The sequence below is a fragment of the Sarcophilus harrisii genome, chromosome 1 (genome assembly GCF_902635505.1).
Source record: "Sarcophilus harrisii chromosome 1, mSarHar1.11, whole genome shotgun sequence".
Classification (NCBI taxonomy): domain Eukaryota; kingdom Metazoa; phylum Chordata; class Mammalia; order Dasyuromorphia; family Dasyuridae; genus Sarcophilus; species Sarcophilus harrisii.
This window is the reverse complement of record NC_045426.1, coordinates 16,390,889-16,410,082: the sequence shown is the minus strand read 5'-3', so window position 1 is coordinate 16,410,082 and position 19,194 is coordinate 16,390,889. Positions and strand designations below refer to the sequence as shown.

Here is a 19,194-nt window from a genome sequence, read left to right as displayed (position 1 = left end):
GCCTAGAGGATGGCAAGCCTGTCTGCACGTCAGGAAAACCTGGCCCAGGCTGGCCATGTGTCCTGGGCAGGGCACCTTCCTCCCGGCCCGCTGGGCAAGTCCCAGACTCCAAGTGGCAGGGCAGGTGACAACCCACACTGGTCTCACTGAGAGGTCCACACAGCAACGAAACCATCAGGTTCTCCCCCACCCACCCTACTGCAAAACAAACAAAACTCATAGAGCTTTAGAGCTAGGAGGAGCCTCATAAATCCTACAGTTTTATAGAGAAAAAACTGGGGACCCAGAAACTCAGGGTGAATAACTTGTCCAAAGTAACAGAGCAAGGCCACGGCTTGGCCCGCACCAGCGCCCTGCCTGCTACGCCACTGGCCAGAGAGGTCTGCCTGGGTGCCGAGGGCTGGACGTCTAAACGTCTGGCCTCGAACACTGGGAGGTACATGGAATTGGCTATTGTTCCATCTAACAACCATTTTATTTTTTCCTGTCTCGAGACCTCCAGCACCCAGCCCAGTGCCCTATCCACATGAGAAGCTTAAAGGCTTCTTGAATTGGACAAATTACTACCTCCATTTCACAGGTGAGGAAACCAGGCCTTAGAGACATAAAGTCTCATTCTGTGAGCCAGGACTCTCACCCCGCCATGATGCCCCCTGCCCCGTCCTCCCCTGCTAGTCCAACTCACCCCAAACCTTCACACAAAAATGCCAGTCCTGAGGCTCCCCTCTTCCACACCCCAGCAGAAACAAACCAGCCCTGTCTGAGGAGGCTCTCTGCTCATTTTCTGGCAGCTCCCTCCCTGGCTGGTGGAGACGGCTCAACAATGGATAATGTGTACATTATCCCTCCCTGAGAAGCTGAAGCAGGTCCTGTGCGGGAGGGCATCCTATCTGCACGCCCAGGCCCCGGTTCTGAGTGATCAGAGAACAATTCACCTTCTATTTCACTCACGCCCAAATGGGACAAGGGTCCCTGTTTAAATCTGAAGATCCTAACAGACCCTATTCTCCAGAAACCTGAACCTGCTTCCAAAGCCTAACCAAGTGGGGAAAGATTCCCATCACCCAGTAAGCGATCCACACCCCCACCTTCTGTTTTCATTCCCAGTATTAGTATCAAAAAATGTGATAAGGCACAGAGTTTGGATAAAATAACAGATGTTGCACCGGCCGGCCAAGGAAGCCAGCAAAAAAGCTCTCACGGGGTAGTCGGAGCTTCTTGGCGCTTGGACACAGCTCAGCAGGTAACAAAGATTCAGGTTCCTCATTATCTCCTCAGCTCTCAGGAACAAGGTTTTCATTTCTTTATGTGTGTGCATGAAAACCAGAAATCTTCTTTTTAAAAACAAAACTCTTCTGAAAATGGGATAAAGGAATGGAATTTGTTAGTGCCCCAGGTCACAGAATCATGGAATAGCCGAATGAATTGGAAGGACCCCTAGAGATGGATTTGACTCCCAGAAAACGATGGTGAAATGTTCACTAAATTTAAAAAGGAGACCTTTGTAGGGATGAAAGGTCGTGTCCCCGCTGACCAGTGTGACTGGAATGGAGGGCATGTGAAGATAAAGATAGAAAAGATAGCTGGGAAGGCAGGCACAAGCAAACCAGGAAGTTTGTTGGAGGCAGGAGTGGGCATTGGGGCACAGAATGATTTCTCTTAGAATTGTGTATAGCTGAGGGCAAAAGCCTTGAGAATAATGGAGATCTTCACAATGAACAATTCAACTTGTTAAAAAATGGATCCTGTTTCTGCTACGTATGTAAAAGGCATCATGCTAAGCAATGGGGAACCAGGGCTTAAGACCTACAGAAGCTACCCTCGGGCGGCTCAAGATCAGTAGAGGGGCCACGACAACTATACAGATAGTCATGACTTGAGTTTGCTTTCATGAGAGTAGAAGACAAATTCAAGAAGGGAGATGAGCACAGTGCTTGCCAAAAACCAGACCTCTTACTTCACTGGTACAGAACTCCTGAATGAGCAAAGTCTCACCGCAAACACAGGCTGGCAGAAAATGAGCGCAGAGGCCCGAGGAGGAAGCCGGTCACCAGAGGCAGGCGATCTGGGCCAGGGGAGGCCCAGAGTCTGAGGCTGGCTGAAGAACTCTCCATACGGCCTCTGAAAACTTGCTCTCCAGAGGAGCCCCGCCTCGCTGTTCTCCCACTAACACACAATGGCTCCACTGCCCCACTTTGGAAGACAAATCTTGTCTTGAGCCAGTCACCAAGCTCTATCTTTTGAAGCTCAATGGTCGGAGACTTCTGGTCGATCATTTCTTTCTTCAGGCACAAGCCGAGAGCTCTCCCAAGGCCGACCTTGCTGCCAGTCAGATAAAAAGGGGGATCCCCAGAGAGAGCCCTGATCGCAGATCAGACCCAGATGTTCAGGGAAGGGCTGCTCATCACAAGTACTTAACTAGCCAAGAACATGCTTTCCTTGGTCTTAGCTGACAATGTCGCTAATGAAAACAAGTCTTATTTCTTTGAAAAATTCTGTTTTGTTGCTTTCTATCCTACTCAATTTCCCCCCCCCCCCTTTCCAGATGCTAAGCCAGTGATCTCCCTGCTCCACTGAGCCCGTGATTCCCTGTGGGGTGGATGTCACCTCTGTTCTCACAGACTCCATCAAAAGAGGCTGGGGTCTGGCCAGTCCTACAAGGCTAGAAAGGCTCCAGATGGGACCAGCCTTCCTAAGGCAGGAGCGGCTCAGCACCAGGTGGGCCACAGGTGGATAACGTCTCATTTCACAGAAACTCTCAAAGGCATGCAGGGATCTGTGTATGAAATGGTCAAGGGTGCAGTGATCCCTCTCAGGGTACCAGAGTCCCACACTGAAAAAAAATCACAGAGCTTTAAAGGACTGCTCCTCACCATTGCATTTGTTCTAACTCTTTCCAAAGAAATTCCTCAAATACGGTACCTGCCTTGTAATGTGGAAAGCAAGTTTCCCACCATAAAAGATTTGGAGCAGTTAAAGCCCTGTTACCTTCATTCTTCACCGGTTTCCCAATATTACAAGTCCTGTCCACACTGGTACAATCTAGACACCTTTCTCCTCACATAACTTCTAAGACCTAAACAAAGAATCTATTGCAACTCACTGGTCTCCCAGTTTCCAAATACAGCTGTTTGTTCTAGATATTATTTTTATTTTCAGACACGCTTCCAGTTTTATGTTCTCTCCTTCTGAACCAAGTTGTACTCTAGACCTTATTTTGGAGAATACTGGGAAAACCCAGAAATATTTGGGGCTCTGATGTTGTTTGGTTTCCGAACAAGCCTTCCATTACTCCCCAACACACATTTATTTCTAGATAAAGGGAAGGGATGCATCATATCTTTTATATCCACCTGATTTTCAAAATAAGATTATTAGTAGTTTATATAAGTTCAGATAAATATTTCTGATGGAATTTACTTAGAATTCACTGAGAAAGTCCCAAATGAGAAAATGGTGACGTGAATCATTGGTGAAGGCCTAGGAAAAAGCCTTTTTGATAGAGAGCCTCTTCTCCTTGTGATGAAGAAATAAGTTCTGGCTTAAAACACCCATAGCTTCAGAAGCAGCAACAAAAAGGCTGGTTCCCATCAGAAGAATACTTGTCCTGAAGTTTGTCTTCACCGAAGGACTTCGATTTCAGGTGGAGAAGACTTGGCGTCCAGTTGGGTGAGCTGGCAGTGAGCTTCCGTCCCTGGCGCTTCCCTGTCATGGAGCCTCAGCCTGCTGGATCTCTCCAGCATTGGATGGATAAGGAAACCCAAACTATTACAGATGCAGGTGTGCATTTCTTCTGAGTAGACAAGCAGAATAAGACTGAGGCTCCCTAGTTGGGCTGGGCTACTCCAGCTTTCCTTTGCTGTCTCAGTGCACAATGGCTGCTGCTGCTGCCCTGTACCCACTCTGCTACAGCTCTGTGGGACTAGTAGCTCTGGCCAGATCCTATCCTGTGCTGTCTCCAGCCCTACCCTACCCCATTCCCCATCCTTGTCCTATTTTTCCCCTGTCCTGGAAAGGTCTTTCTTCCCAAGCCTTGGAAATCTTCCTGATCCTCCTCTGTCCCTCTCTCTGCCCCACCCCCCTCTGAACTTAGGAGCTTGATAAGTAGCTATTCAATTAGAATTGAAGGGGGGATGCTGTTGGTTTGTAATGGTCCAGAAATACGTAGATAACTAGAGTTTCCCAGAGCAGGGAAAGGCTCAGAGATTTTTGCTGAAGATCAGGGCTCTCACGGGGCATGGGACCAGGCTCCCAACAAACAGAACTTGATCCACACTTGTTCTAGTCTATTGGGTAGACTATCCCGTCCTCAGAGGGAAGGAGTCACTTTGCTCTCCTATCTCTAGCACAGGGCCCTGGGCCTGGCCCATCACAGATCCCAAACAAAAGTGGCTTGGGCTCTATTGGCTTTAAAGAGGCCCTTTCCCTGAAGTTACACAGTAAAGGTTTCACTCCAATACCACCATTGGTGGAGCAAAAAAAAACCCTCTCACCTCAAGGAACGAAGGAGCCTCAGCCTTTTTTCAGGACCAACCAAAAAGTGCAAGTGGCCACAGCTGCGTGGGGTCGGACCAACAGAAATGGCCTGGCAGCAGTAACCCTGCAGAGAAGCCACCCTGTCAGTCCCATGACAGCAGTAGGGCCCGCACGGCCCCAAAACTGCACATCTCACACTATGTAATTTAAAAACACCTGCAAAGAATGTGGTTTCCAACAGAATATTAGCAGGTACTCGAAAGACTGGCTTACTATTAAATAAAATGAAAGTTTCTAAAATAAGCAAATTTAGAAAAAGACCAGGATAATTACAAGCTCAAAAAACTTACTCTAAAAGCGTAACTATTTCCAGGATTTCCCCCCAATCATACAAATTTGTTTCCTATTTGAATCTGTCCTTCATGGTAACTGAACTAAATATGTTCTTAGTTAAGTCTAGAAGAACAGATTATGTCATTTGAAAACATTTTCTCTTCTAAGGGAGAAGAGATTTACAAAAGAAGAACAAAAGGATAAAGGTTCTGTGGCCACCACCACATGGCTCCAGGAACCCACCTACATCCACTCCCTACCCCGCTATCTTACCAACTCCTTGGCTCTGCAGCGCTGCTGGACCCAGGCAGGCAGGCTTTTCCTCTCAAAAATACCAATCCCCAAATAGCTGACAACGTATAACAAACAAGTACAACAGGCCCAGAATCCCACCAGACCCCCGTGGCCACTTGGTCCAATCTGACCAAGGATACAGCTCTGCACACCTGACAAAATCTCTCAGCCTTTCCTCTGGGACCTTGCGAAAGCAGGGCCCACCTCTGAGGGGCCCATTCTGCTTGGGGTTGTTCTCATGGCTAGGAAATGTTTTCTGCCATTGAACTGCTCCATCCCAGGTCCTGGTTCTGCCCTCTGGGACCAAGAAGAACAGCTCTGATCTCTCCTTCGTATAGCGGATGCTCAAAGACAATTACCATGCTCTTTAAGTTTTCCTGTCCAGGCTAAACGCCCCCAAGGCTTTCAAGCTTCCCTCATATTTAGTGCTTCCTATGAGCAGGTACTTTGTGCCAATATCCATTCAGCCAATCTCAAGGCTACCTAGTGGGAGCCATCCAGTTCTTTCTCTGCATTTTCAAATAAAATACAAAACATAATATGTTATTTTTTTTTTCTATTTACTCTAACATGAAGGACTTTCAACCTTGCCTCATATTTAGTGCTTCCTATGGGCAGGTACTTTGTGTCGATATCCATTCGGCCAATCTCAAGGCTACCTAGAGGGAGCCACCCAGTTCTTTCTCTGGATATTTAAATAAAATATAAAACATATTACTTTTTCTCTATTTAATCTAACATGAGGGGATTCCTCCACATAAGCACAAAAAACTAGCACAGCTGGTTTAAGCCAGAGTGATTTCATTTTCTTTTCTGAGAGGATTACTAACCCGGCCGATCTGGGAAATTCCGCACAAAGAGATTTAATTAAATTTAACCAAGGGCTAGGTAGATTAACTTTTTCTTGATTTGTTTCTTTTTTAAAGACGGGGAGATGTGGACTGGCCAGTGGTGCAGAAATACGGCTTCAAAACAGGGTGAATGAAATAACTGGACTTGGGAAGGAAGTCATCAATGGTTTGATGACAACTTGGAAGGAAGTCTCTAGGAGAGTGCCCCAAAGATTTCTGCTTGGCTTGGTGCTATTAATATTTTCATCAGTGATCTGGATAAAAGCATAGATGGGATGTTTATCAAATCTGCAGATGATTCACAGCTAAGAAGGAGAGCCAATAAATTAGAAGACAAAAAAAAAAAAATCCTAAAAGATCATGGCAGGACCAGAACATTCAGTTGATTCTATTAAGATGCAACTGAACAAGATACATAACAAGTATGTTCAAAAATGACTCTACACATACCGTAGAGAGTCATGGTTACATAGTAGTTTGTCTGAAAAGGATCTGGGATGCTTAGTGGAACATAATCTCTATATAAGTCAACAGGATAAAATGCCAGCCGGGAAAGCTGCCATGTTCTTGGACCGTACTGGGAGGCAGAACCCCATTCCACATGATCCTGGCCCGTCCACCTCAGGATACCGGGCTAGATATTTCAGGAAACCTGGAGAAACATGTATAGGAGAATGTCAAGGGAGGCAACAGGCCTGACCAAAGTATATGAGGAGGAAGGAGCTGAGGGCATTTCACTGAGAAGAGAGAAGGAAATGGGCAAGGGACCACCGACTGGACAGGGGGTAGTTCTGTGTGCGCCAGAGGGAAGGACAGGAACAGGGATTGTGCCTCCTGCTCCTCTGGACTCTTGGGGACAAGCAGGTTGTCCTGGGCTCTGTGTGGTTCCAGAAGCCTGGGTTCACTCTCCGAGAGCTTTGCTCCCCTCCTCCCATCATCCTGTACCAGAGCCCAGCCCATGATGAGCGCTGACTCCCCAGGGAGAAGCTGCAAAGACAAACCAAAGAACCCAAGACTTGACAGAAGGCAAGAAGCCTGATAATCAGCTGTCCAGAAGGGGGATGCGCCTTGGCTGGAGGCTGGCTGGGCCCCAGCTGGGCGGGTTGTACTGGATCCAGTGACCGATGACACCCCTTCCAATTGCAAGATTCAGGCAGAGTAGACAAAGCGCTGGGCTGGAGTCAGGGGGACCTGAGTTCAAATCCTAAGACACCTCCCAGCTTTCTAACACTCACTACAACCCCTGGCCTTCTTGAGCCTCATTTTCCTCATCTGCAAAGTGGAGGTAATTATAGCACTTGCTCTCTTGGGACTGTTGTAAAATCAAAAGGGAGAATACGGGTAAAGCCTCTGAAAACTTTAGAAGCCTATGGAAATGCACACTGCTGTTATTTTTATAGCAAAAGGGCCAGAGTTGGGACAGCATCCTGAGGAGGAGGGCCAAGAACCCAAGTAGAGGGTACAAATCTTTAAAAAGGGCAGGGCGAGGAGGCACTAAGTGGCAGAATGGATAGAATGGCTAAGGAAGGAAGGAAGGAAGGAAGGAAGGAAGGAAGGAAGGAAGGAAGGAAGGAAGGAAAAGAAAAGAAGGAAGGAAGGAAGGAAAAGAAAGAGAAGGAAGGAAGGGAAAAAAGAGAATCTTATCTGTGTATACTCATACAGCTATACAGAGATACAGACTTTTGGATCATTTCACTTAACTAATAAAATTTTTCAAAATACTTTTATGAGTATTGTTATAACCAAGGAATGTTGAGCTTTCTTTTGGTGAAATTTGGTCTTAAAAACAGGAAGCTGTGTTTGGCTGAAAGTCAACAAATCTGGCACCCCCCAAAAGGTCTGAATTCCTTGCAAAGTTTAAAAACAAAAACAACCAACCCACTTACAATCGTTTTCTGAGTTTTCCAATCCATATACTTTTCATGATTCTTTGGCTTGCTAATGTGGATTTCATTATAGCCATATATTGGGGAAAGTCGATGATAAATACCATTAGCTATCAAATCTAAATTAGGTTTGGGTAGAAATTAGAGCAGCATCTGTAAAGGGCTTTAAAAATACTGATATCAACTCTGCTCCTTTCCCCTGGTTGGCAGGCACGTGTGTACTGCTGTTTCGGCCGTCTCGTGATTGCCTAAATGAAGCTTAAGGAACGGTCTTATAGCTTCATGTCGGGCTCTAATGAATCATCCCCTGTCTCATGTCGAATGAAAAGGAGCTGGAATCGTTTCTCAAGGCAAACAATTACTACTAAATTGGTAACAAATGCTGCTTGGCCAGGCCAAGTCTTCTGATAAGGGGAACTTTCATCCTAAAATAAAATAAAAATACATCTTAACCACTTTTATGATGTTGCCCTTGATGCAATATATTTGAAGTTCATGCCTGAGTTCAGTCCAATAGTTTTAACTCTGACTCGCCCAATATTAGCCACAAAAAAGATGCTTCATAAGAAAGGCAAACTGAGCTCAGGAACCTTGTTCTCAGAGCTCCTGGTTAATAAATTGGCTGATCAAGGGGGCCCATCTCTCCACCACTCCGGATGCCCCAGAGAGTAGCAGGTACAAGATAGGAAGAACAAAGGCAAAAAAAAGAAGAGTGATTTCTAGGGGGTGCTATCCAAGACAGGCAGCCATCCAAGCCAAGCTGTCAGGGAGTTCCACACAAATGGACTAAGGAGATCCCTTGGTGAGCTAGAAGAAGTCTTAATGCAAGGAAGCACATTCTGCCTTATAGTTATGACTCAGATGGAGTTGGAAGAGACCCATGGCAATGGTATATGGCTCTGGAAGGGAGCAGAACTGAGGAAAGGGGCATCTGCCCCTTAAGACACTTTATTGGTATGAGGAAGTTCAGGAAGCAGCTACGGAAAACCTGGTGGAAAGCACCTCAATGAGAATCCTGAGAAGGATCGTGCATCCAGGTCTCCCCTCACAGCCCACCGTGTCATGGCCATAAGTCTGGGCTGTCCGAGGTGACGTTAACAGAGAGCAAGCTTCTATCAAGCTGGGAGAGTTTCTGATTTGGTTCTAGCAAAAGATGACTCAATGCATGGACCAAAGCAATGAAGAGGCAAAAAGCATATCCCCAATGGCTTGGCCATAAGGGACTGTTTTTGGCAAGTGATGAAACAGAAAAATACAGAGTGACTCTGCCCAGTGTGGACCTCTTCTGTTTTCATAGGGCTGGAAGACGGTAAAGGGAGAAAAGAACAGCAAGGCAGCCATAGGTTTTAAAACATTTAAATCCTTCCCGGACTGTTACATGATTATAAGAACATTACAGTCACTGAAAAACAAAAATGGGGGAAGACCCAGAGGGACATGATGAGCATGAGAAGAGTGATAAAGCAGGGCAAACATAAAGGATGTAGTCGAATAAATCTGTGATCAAAAACAATGAGCAAGAACAAGGGGTATGTATATGATGATCAGCCCACATGATATACTCTTGATGGCCAGAGGAAGCCAAGAAAGCTTCTATGGCATAGTGGGTGGGAAGTGAGCCTACAAGAAAGCATGGACAATTGTCATACTAATGGACAGGGATGGATGGACTGTGAGCTGCAGCGGTTGGAGGGAGTGCCCATGGTAAGGAGAACACAGATCTATAAGCCTATTTGAACAAAAACATGAACTTAACTGTCCAATGACAACGAAACTGATATGATGTTGGAAGAAATTATGTCGATGACGCTATTCCCAACATAAACCAAACCAGAAGACAAGAGGGCTTTGTAACTCAATGAAAAGATACGTTCTCCTTCCAGATGCAAACAATAGCACTGAGGGAGTAAGTTTCATGAAGCAGTCAAAGGCAAGAAGAAGCATCAGCTCATGGGTCCTTTGGTCACTTTGTCTTTGCAGAGCTCAGGATGAGCGTAAGAAAGTACAGAAGTTATCTGAAAGGTAGCTGCAGTTGATGCAACAAAATCTGTTATGGAGGATAAAGAAATTAAGAGCATGGAGCAAGCTTCAAACAGAAAGATGAAAAGGAGACATCAATGCCCCCCCAAAAAGGCAAAGATAGTCACCTGTTACCTACAATCATTTACCTGATTACCTGATTGGCCATTAACAAAAAGGCAAAAAGAGAGGTTGATTATCAAAATTACAATTCAGTTTTATAAAATAGTTGCCATAATGAAGAAAGCCATTTTGGCCAGCACAAACTTACTTGACTCATCACCCAAAGTGAGAAGGCAGCAATGGTTTAGAACACAAAAGCAATTTTAACACATTAGAAAGGAAAGATTACAAGCAATATCATTTGAGAATTCCAAAGAATAAAGTCAGTGAAGACAAGTCTACAGAAAATTTGGGGCAAGACTGAAATAAACTTCATCAACCCGACAGCATTAACAGCTGAGACTGTCAGAGGGATAAAAAACAGACAAGAAATGGAAGGCACTTGTCAAAGTTTCTTTAACAATCTATTTTCATTATCCCTGACAGAAAACCACCACATTTAGACAATAACAGCTGAGTCTAGTATATTTTTAAAAATTAGAAAAAACACATGGGAAGATGAATTTGGAAATAATAATATGTACTAAAGAACACAGAGGAACCATTTGGGACCACTTTATATCCTTCTTTAGGGGAGAGAAAATCCAAAAATAATGGGGAGAAAATTGCTTGCGACATTAACAGACCCAAAAAGGAGACCAAGCAGCCATTAACTATTATCCATTTATATATCTGGGTGCTGAGGGCATTCTTGATAATATATATATAATATATATATTGATAATATATATAAGATATCTTGATTATATAAAGGTCCATCCCACTCATGGCTGATGACATCCTCATAGTTGTATGACAGGCTAAAAAATGCAGAGAATACGAAAGACTACTGTTCCTACTGTGTATTGGTTACAAAAAGGGCATCCGATATGGTGATGCAAATAAAAACTTAGAGGACATCCTATGGGAAAGCAACAAAACCCCTCTGGTGAGCACCTGTCTCTTCATTTTATGCCATCTTTGATGATGTTAAACAGAGAGTCATCATCCCCATTTTATAGATGAGAAAACTGAAGGTGAGAAGGTGGGCAATATGATGCAAATGAACTGAGATGGAAAATAGAAGGAGAGCACAGCTGGCCTTCCTGGCTGGCCATCATACAAAAGGCAAGGAGAGAGGTTCTGTGAGGTTGGAAGAGGGTCTGGTGGTTGAGGTGCTTTACAATGGTTCCGGATCCATTCTAGGAAGCAATGTTGGCTTGATATCCATTTGCCCAACAGCAAAACCATCTGAAGACCCATGCCCATGCCTCAAGAACCTGTCTCCTCACTGCATTCTGAATTCAAGCACAGAGCTAAGTGGCCGCCTTCAGTAAATGGGCATCTCCCCAGATTATGTCTCATGTTTCTGATCAGAGAGATGTTGAACAGGAACAATTAGAAATATTCGACCATTCAAATCTTGGGGAAATCCTTGAATAGTTTGACAGAGAGATGGGAGACATCTTATGAGAAGAGAGAACTGAGGGCCCAGAGCTCCGTTCCCCCAACTCATAAGCTCTTTCATGATGATCAGGCAGATAAAGTAGTGAGATTCTGCAATACAACATCCTTCGGTCAACTGAAGAATCAAACATTTCAGTATATTTGCAAGTAAAGATACAGTCTCATATCTTTAGTTTAGAAGTAAGTTTAGAAAATGTGTGTGTGTGTGTGTGTGTGTGTGTGTGTGTGTGTGTACACACACATTAAAAAAGCAGATTAAGTGTTTAGGGAAAATAAAGATTAGAAAACATTTTCATCTGTACACAACAAGCCCATTGTAACTTCTGCGCAAACCCAGTTTCTAACTCCCTCCCCTGACCAAGGTCCCACGGGCCCACTGTGACCAAGGAAGATCTGTCAGCATAAGAACCCTGAGGCCATCCTTCCCCTCCTCTTTCTGTAGAGCTTTTTCTACAGTTATAAGATAAGAGCCATTCAGTGAAATTACATATTCCTTTAGAGGTTAACAGGATCCCTTCCTATGAAGTGCCCTGACCACAGAAGGCATATATAGGGGAGGAGGAGGACAAGGAAGAAAAGGAAGAGGAAAGGAATGAGAGAGAGGGAAAAGGGGGAAGAGCAGGAGGAAGAAGAGAAGAAGGAGGAAGAAGGGGAACTCTGAAGCTTTTCTCCACACACACACACAATCACATACAGATACAGCCACACACACAATCACACTCTACTTTTACAATGGTCCATTCTATATAAAACATCAAAATACCCTCACCCTTGAAGTTGCTACTTAAAAGAGTCAACATAAATTAGTCCAGAGATAATCTTCCTTGTCGTATTCATTTACATGTGTATGTTTGAAACACATTTTCACACATGTACGCTTCTACAGAATCATAGAATTTTCGAACCTGCAGGAACTTCTGGGGTCACCTAGTCCAACTCATACCTGTCACCTAGCTCCTGGGCTGGTCATTCCCCTTTGGGATAGTTCTGATCTTTAGGAGACTGGGGAAGAGATTGTTATTAGGCCTAATTTGGTTCTTAAATTTGTGGCCTTCCCTTCTGGAGACAGCCACACCAGCTCCTTCAGCTCATGTTCCTATCACAGGAACTCCAGGCTCTTTACTCTTCTGGTTCCATTTTCTGAGTTCACTCATTTTTATTGGTGTCCTTCATAAACAGAGAATCAAACATAATGGCCCAGATGCAATCTGACCAGGCCAGAGCAGGGTACCTGTCACTTCTTCTTCCTGGAAGCTCTATCTCTCTAACCCTTCCCATCTTTGATCAAGACTGCTTAAAGAGCAACCATGAATGCTGAAAGAATTGCTAAGCTCACAGCACACGTATGGGGCCAGTGATGATGCAATGGAAACCCCTTCAAATCCACCACATCTCTCTGTATCCCCAAGCCTCCTCTGGGGCCTTGCACGTAGCAGCCGATTACAAAATATTTGCCGAAATGAAATCATGTTTTAAATTAGGTTGATGGAAAAAAGTAAAGTTCAAGTTTTTCCACCTGTTTTGATTCTATTGATCTGCTAGAACACAAATCTTCCCACCCACAGCATTGAGCACACTGAGGGGGCAAGTGGTGTATTTAGGGTCAGAAAGACTTCACTGTGTAACTCCAGGCAAGTTATTTACCCTCTTTGCCTCAGCTTCCTCATATGTAAAATGGGTAGAAAAAGAATAGCATCTTCCTCACAAGATCTAACGCAAGGATCAAAAGAAATAAAAAACTTAACAATACTTTGCAAACTTTAAAATACATAGCGGGCTAGGAATGAGGACCAAAATTGTTGTCTTGGGGAAGATCAGTACTTAAAATACTATTAAATACAACTCAGAATTCTGCCCAACTGGGTCAATCTGGACCCTATCCACAGGGACTTAGTTACCGTAACAGCAACAAGATTTCACCTATATGGTCATATCAACCAATGGACTCAAAAGACTAGAGGGAGAGCTGAGTATATTAAACATTCAATTAGTCATAGGGAAGCACGGGCCCTGCCTGGAAGATTTATGGTAAACATTCATGTCCACATCACATTCCTTATGGTAGGACTGGCAAAGTTTGTTTTAAGGCTGAAAAAATAAAAGTAGTAAAGAAAAATGTCCAACCCCAAACAACCACATGAGTTTTTCATTCCCCTAAGAAGCAATTTTGAGTCTATCTGGGTTTGGATCCATAATCCATACAAGCTCTAAAGTTAAACAATTCTGGTTTGAAGCAAATTAAAAATTTCCCCCAACAATTGCTAAGTATGAATGTTTCCTTTTCCACTGCAACCAGATCAAATTAAACCTACAGGCCACATTTACTGTAACGTAATCAAAGGTTACCCACAGGGAATACGTGGCATGGGCTCACTATATTTTTAATAATTTTCTCCCCAAAGATCAACAAGACAAAGACCACAACTTGGACCTTAATCAACCCATGTTTGGGATACACCAAGTTACACCAGTTCAAAAGGATATTCAGTATTCAGGGACAAAGTATAAATAGTTCCATCGTGTTTAAAAAGAAAAAATGTACTCTCTTTTTTTCTTTCTAAATTTTTGTCAGCAAATGAATCCTGAAAGAAAATGATGTGATGGAAAAGAAAGAATTCTTAAAGGCAAATTAATCTGTAGGCAATGGGGAAGGGCCTCAGGCTCATGCCAAAAGAGGTTTGGTTGATGGCAGTGAAGATGGTTAGCTGGGAGATGGGAAGATTTGGGGAGGACATAAAACTAAATCATTGCTAAAAGCTGGAAAGGACTTCAGAGATTATTTAGTCCATTCCCTTCGTTTTACAGAGGAGCCACCTGAAACCCTGAGAGGCAAGGTTACTTGCCTATGCTCACATGGATATTCAAGGGCAGAGGGGAGATTCAAACCTGGGGCTTCTGAGTCCAGAGCACGTTTCTCTGTTCTGAGGCCTGCTGTCTTGGGAAAGTGATCTTCATGTATCTAAGGGACTCACCCCACAGAAAGGGATTAAAGAAATTCTTTTTGGCCCAGCAGACAAAACTAGGAGTGTACCAAAGCGAGCAACTAGTCTCTAGAGTCTGAAATCCTGCGGTTCTGTGACTCAATGTCACTTTGGCTAACAAAATGCCATTATTCCCAAGATCTTCAAGGACTAAGGGCTATTTTATTAAACTTGCAAACGTATCTTCGATAGAGAAAAAAAAGCACCTCCCAAGATCGCCATCCCAACACAGCGCTAGTTTATAGGTAAGATATTTTTTTTATGCAGTGAGGAATTGAGCAACAACCAGCTCCCATGTCATATCTACTGATCACGCCCAAGTTGAGCCTGCTATGAACCTGTTTTCCACCATCTGGTAGAAAGTTAATAAAAAAAAAAAAATCAGTAGCCATCCAAGTCACAACTAAGATCACAACTAAGACAAGATCTGGAATCAATCATCTCTTCACAATCACGTCCAAATGGAAAAATACCAGGTTGTGTGGTTCGGTTATAGCCACTGACCCAATCGATGACACCTGTGGTGTCTACCCTAAATGCCACAGTTTCTAGTTTGCCAGCAGAGAGAAGTGTCGGGTTTAATGACATTGCTAATGCAGCCATGTGTCAGATTAGAAGGAGTCAAAAGGCAAAAAAAAAAAGGGCCAGTTGGCCCATGGAGCTCAAAATACACCATTAACATCAGCTCGAAACTCTGCTCACGATGTATCCCACGACGACTCCTTTCCAAAATGACTCTCCCAAGCACTGACTCATACCAGACATACCAGGGACAGAACACCCACGGAAGCACCAGCCCCCCACCTTAGCCAATACCATCCCCTTGTGTCATGAGTTGGCCTTTTCCCCAGGACTAGATCCAGAATCTCCTCGGAGCGTGCATATTTTCCCCCAAAGGATTGCCTAAGAAATCAGCCCTACATAACTTCTGGAAAATGATCCGGCTCATATTTTTAACACAGCCATTGTGCTCTCCAAACATCAAAAAATCAGAAATATCTTTGATGATCAAGGGTCTGGTCTTCAGACAAGACGCCCATCTGCTCCCCGTCTGCTTTCCTTTTATCCCTTCGGACACAAGAAGTTCACCTGAACGTTTCTACCGGGCTCTGGCTGTGCCGGCGGTCCCTCAAGGAACAAATGTGCCATTTCTCAGGACATTGATATTTCAGGGATCCACGGTTTCACCACATGGGGCTCGATGTCTTGGGACACACGAGAAGCTGTGTCCAAAAAGGCCAGTTCCTGGCAGGTGGGCGCTGACGCAAACGGGTTCTCGGCAGGATGGCCCAGAGATGGGACCCTGTGGCCCCTTGGCTGGTCCCGCACCCGCAGCTCCCTCTGCTTCCCACAGCCTCTCCCCATGAAGTCCTGGTGAGACAGCCGAGGGCGATCTGGGTGGGATGTTTACCTGCGAAGGGCCACTGTGTGAAAGGGGGACTCCAGAGACCTGAAGGAGGAGCCAGGGAGACACAAAGTGGCAAGTCTGAGCTCAATGACAAGAAAGCAATTCCCAACAATCAGCGCAGAGCCAGGGGAATGGTCTCCAGTGAGCACTGGAGGGCCCTTGTCACGTGTGCCATGGTAGGAGTTAGAGGTCGAGGACTTGGGGACTTCTTTCCATCCACTCTATCTGGCAGAGAGGAAGTGTGTGCTGAAATACATTACCAGAAATGCACAACCCCATTCAAAGGCCTGAGCATGAGAAGATTTTCAGTCCTAATTCTCCAATGCAATAAAAGCTAAGTAAATGATCCCAGTCAAATCATTAACTCCTGGCTCACCAGGAAATGGGAGAATAACAATATTCATCATTTATAATGTTGCTATTAGAAGGACCTGATAAAAATCCAAATAAACACACCATAGTTAACAGAGCTTTTCTAAGGCAGCCAAGGGCCAAGATATAACACACCTGCAGACACTCTGTCACTGATTTTGTACAGTCATTTCAGTCAACTCTCTGGGACTCCATGTGAGGTCTTCTTGTCAAAGATACTGCAGGGGTTGGCTATTTCCTTCTCCAGCTCATTTTAGAGATGGGGAAACTGAGGCAAGCAGGATAATGTGACTTGCCCAGGATCACACAGCCAGGAAGTGTCTGAGGTCAGATTTCAACTCCTGACTCCAGGCCCAGCCGGCACTCTGTGCTCTATGGTGTGACCTACCTGCCCAAAAACCCTAGGTATGCTCTAAGGACCAGCCAAAGCCCTGTCATTGATCCATCCTCTTCCATTCACAACTATTTAGTTTTTGAGGGAAAAAAATCACATTCTGGGGAAACTAAGAAAGTGCATACAAGTGGTTTACTTGAAATGAAACAATGAACTGAAGGCAGAGCAAGGAACGTGACTCAAGAGTCTCCAATGTCCTGTTCAGGTTGTTGACAGCACCAAGGGCCAAATGGCTCCTTGGGGGATGGCTAGAAGGGTGGCCACAAAAGGTCCTTCCTTTGAGGATACTTAACTTTGGAAAAAAAAAAGTTTCTACCAGCCCTACAACATAGTTTTCACTTCGCTGCCCATCCCATATTCTGCCTTCTGTCAACCACCTCATGTGACATCTCAGGGGCCTGTGAGGATCCTGGTAAGGATTCTCGGAGCTTCATTAGTAATACTCGCAATTTACTGCAAAGTTTTTGGGAAAAACCCACTCTCCAATTCTCTTTTTTCTCTGCATGTATAAAAGGTTCATTTAGGCTAAGATAAGGGCAGTCTTTTTAATTCCACCAGGTCAGTGCATGGGCAATCTAACTCACTCCGTGATGCCTGAAGATGATCCCCTCTCCCCATTCCTCCCCTCCCCAATGACACAACCACAAAACACTCACTCTCCCTCCTCTCTAACCCTGCAACCACCACCAGGCTTCATCCCTCCCTCACCTCAATCCAGTTCACTTGAATGATGTGACATCCCCACCCCAAAGTCACAGGACGAAGGACAAACAGCGGCCCACAGAGAAGAGGGCACCACTCCAGGCTCCAAGACTCCCAGCTGCCACTTCTCGCCTACATGGCCCGGCCCACACGTAGGGAGGAGCAGCCGTTCAGGGAGGAGGGAGTACGAGACTGGTCAGCACCGAGAGGCCCCAGAATGACAGACGCCGATCACTCTCTGAGCAGAATCCCCGGGGTGCTCCAGATCCCCCTAGTGGGGCACCAGCCCCAAAAAACCAAGGATACTGTATAGTCAGTCTTCTGTATCTACTCAATGGAGGCTTGAAATCTAATCAATGAACCAACCAATAAGCATTTCCTCAACTTCTTCGTGCAGCAGACACGGGGCTAGGTTTGGGGACAAATTCAGGGAAGCAGACACACGCTCCTCTCACAGAACTTAGACGAAACAGTGGATGACACTCAGAAGGCAAGGTCTGGTTCTGAAGACATCCCTCAAGTTTGGCATTTATAAATTAGATCAACTAACAGTGACGTAACTTAGATTAAGTCACTGCCAGTTTTGACAATACCTGCCATTGATTGGAAGTTTCCTAAGTTCTTGACAAGTTTTTTCTCCTTTGGACCCCACAACAACCGGGGGAGGGGGGACTGAAGTTACTATTGGGCCGTTTACACACACGACGAAGCTGAGATCTGGCGAGGTCATACGCCTCGCTCACGGCCACACCGGTCACTGCTCTGAGAGGGAGGATGGCAACGAGATTCTGCCATGTTGCCTCTGGGTGCCCAAAGTCTTAGCTCAGAAACCAGTTCTTTGGGTCATTTTTGCAAAGTCATCTTTCAGCCTATCCAATTAAACATAGGAAAGAAGTAGGAAGGCGGCAGGCATGGTAGTACTCGATCTCCTATTATGTTACAAAGCAGCAACTCTCAAAACAGTTTGGCTTGGAGTTCAAAAACACAGATTGAGTAGTGGAATATATTAGGCACAGAACATACAGAAACATACGTACCCAGTGCCCTACAGGTGACAAGCACAGACACTCTCATTACCGAGATAAGACTCCCAATATGACAAAATTGTTAGGAAATTTGGAAAGCAGGATGGAAGAAATTCAATTCAAACCATATGTCCAACCTTACATACAGATAAACTGCAAGAGGATTTATGACCTAATTATGAAAGGTCACAATGAAAACAAATGAGAGAAATGTGGAAAAAATTATGAGATCTATGGACAGAAGAAAGTTCATGACCAAGCAAGGGAGAAAAGGGAATCACAGAAGACAAAATGAAAAAAAAATGAATCACATACAAATCCAAAAGAGTTAAGATTTAAAGGAAAAAAAATAACTGGGAAAAATTTTGTAGCAAGTTTCTCTGACAAAAAAGGATTCATTTCCAAGCTAAATAAATTCAGATTTATAAGAATAAAAGTCATTCTTCAATTGATAAAGGATTTAAGGCTATTAAGAGGCAGCTAATTCTCAAGGGAAGAAACTCAGGCTATCTACATCCAAATGGAAAAACCAATGCTCCCAATCCCCACCAATTAGAGGACTGCAAATTAAGTCAATTCGGATTCTATATCACATCAATCAAATTGGCAAAGATGACAAAAAAGAAATGGCAAATGTTGGAAGGGCTGTAGGAAAAGTGGTACATGGATGCATCATTGATAGAACTGTGGATAGATAAAATTATTATGGAAAGAAATCTGGAATTATATACAAAGCATGCCTTTTAAACCAGCTAGTTACCACTACGGGGTCTATCACTCCCAAAAGATCAAAGAACTAGAAAATGCTCTTATTTTACAATAGATCTTTTGGGAGCGGCAAAAAAAAAACAAAAAAACTGGAAAGTAATGGAATGCTCATAAAT

At 44.4% G+C, this 19,194-nt stretch overlaps 1 protein-coding gene and 1 long non-coding RNA gene across 5 annotated transcripts in view; one reads left to right on the top strand and one right to left on the bottom strand.

The window, feature by feature from the left end:
* Positions 1 to 9,631, top strand: part of LOC116421603 — a 41,696-nt gene extending 32,065 nt beyond the window's left edge. The window contains exon 3 of the long non-coding RNA XR_004232053.1: positions 8,051 to 9,631. This is a non-coding gene — a long non-coding RNA (uncharacterized LOC116421603). The remainder of the gene's footprint in view (positions 1 to 8,050) is intronic.
* Positions 1 to 19,194, bottom strand: part of BBS9 (Bardet-Biedl syndrome 9) — a 282,920-nt gene that overhangs the window by 87,727 nt on the left and 175,999 nt on the right. The window lies entirely within an intron of this gene.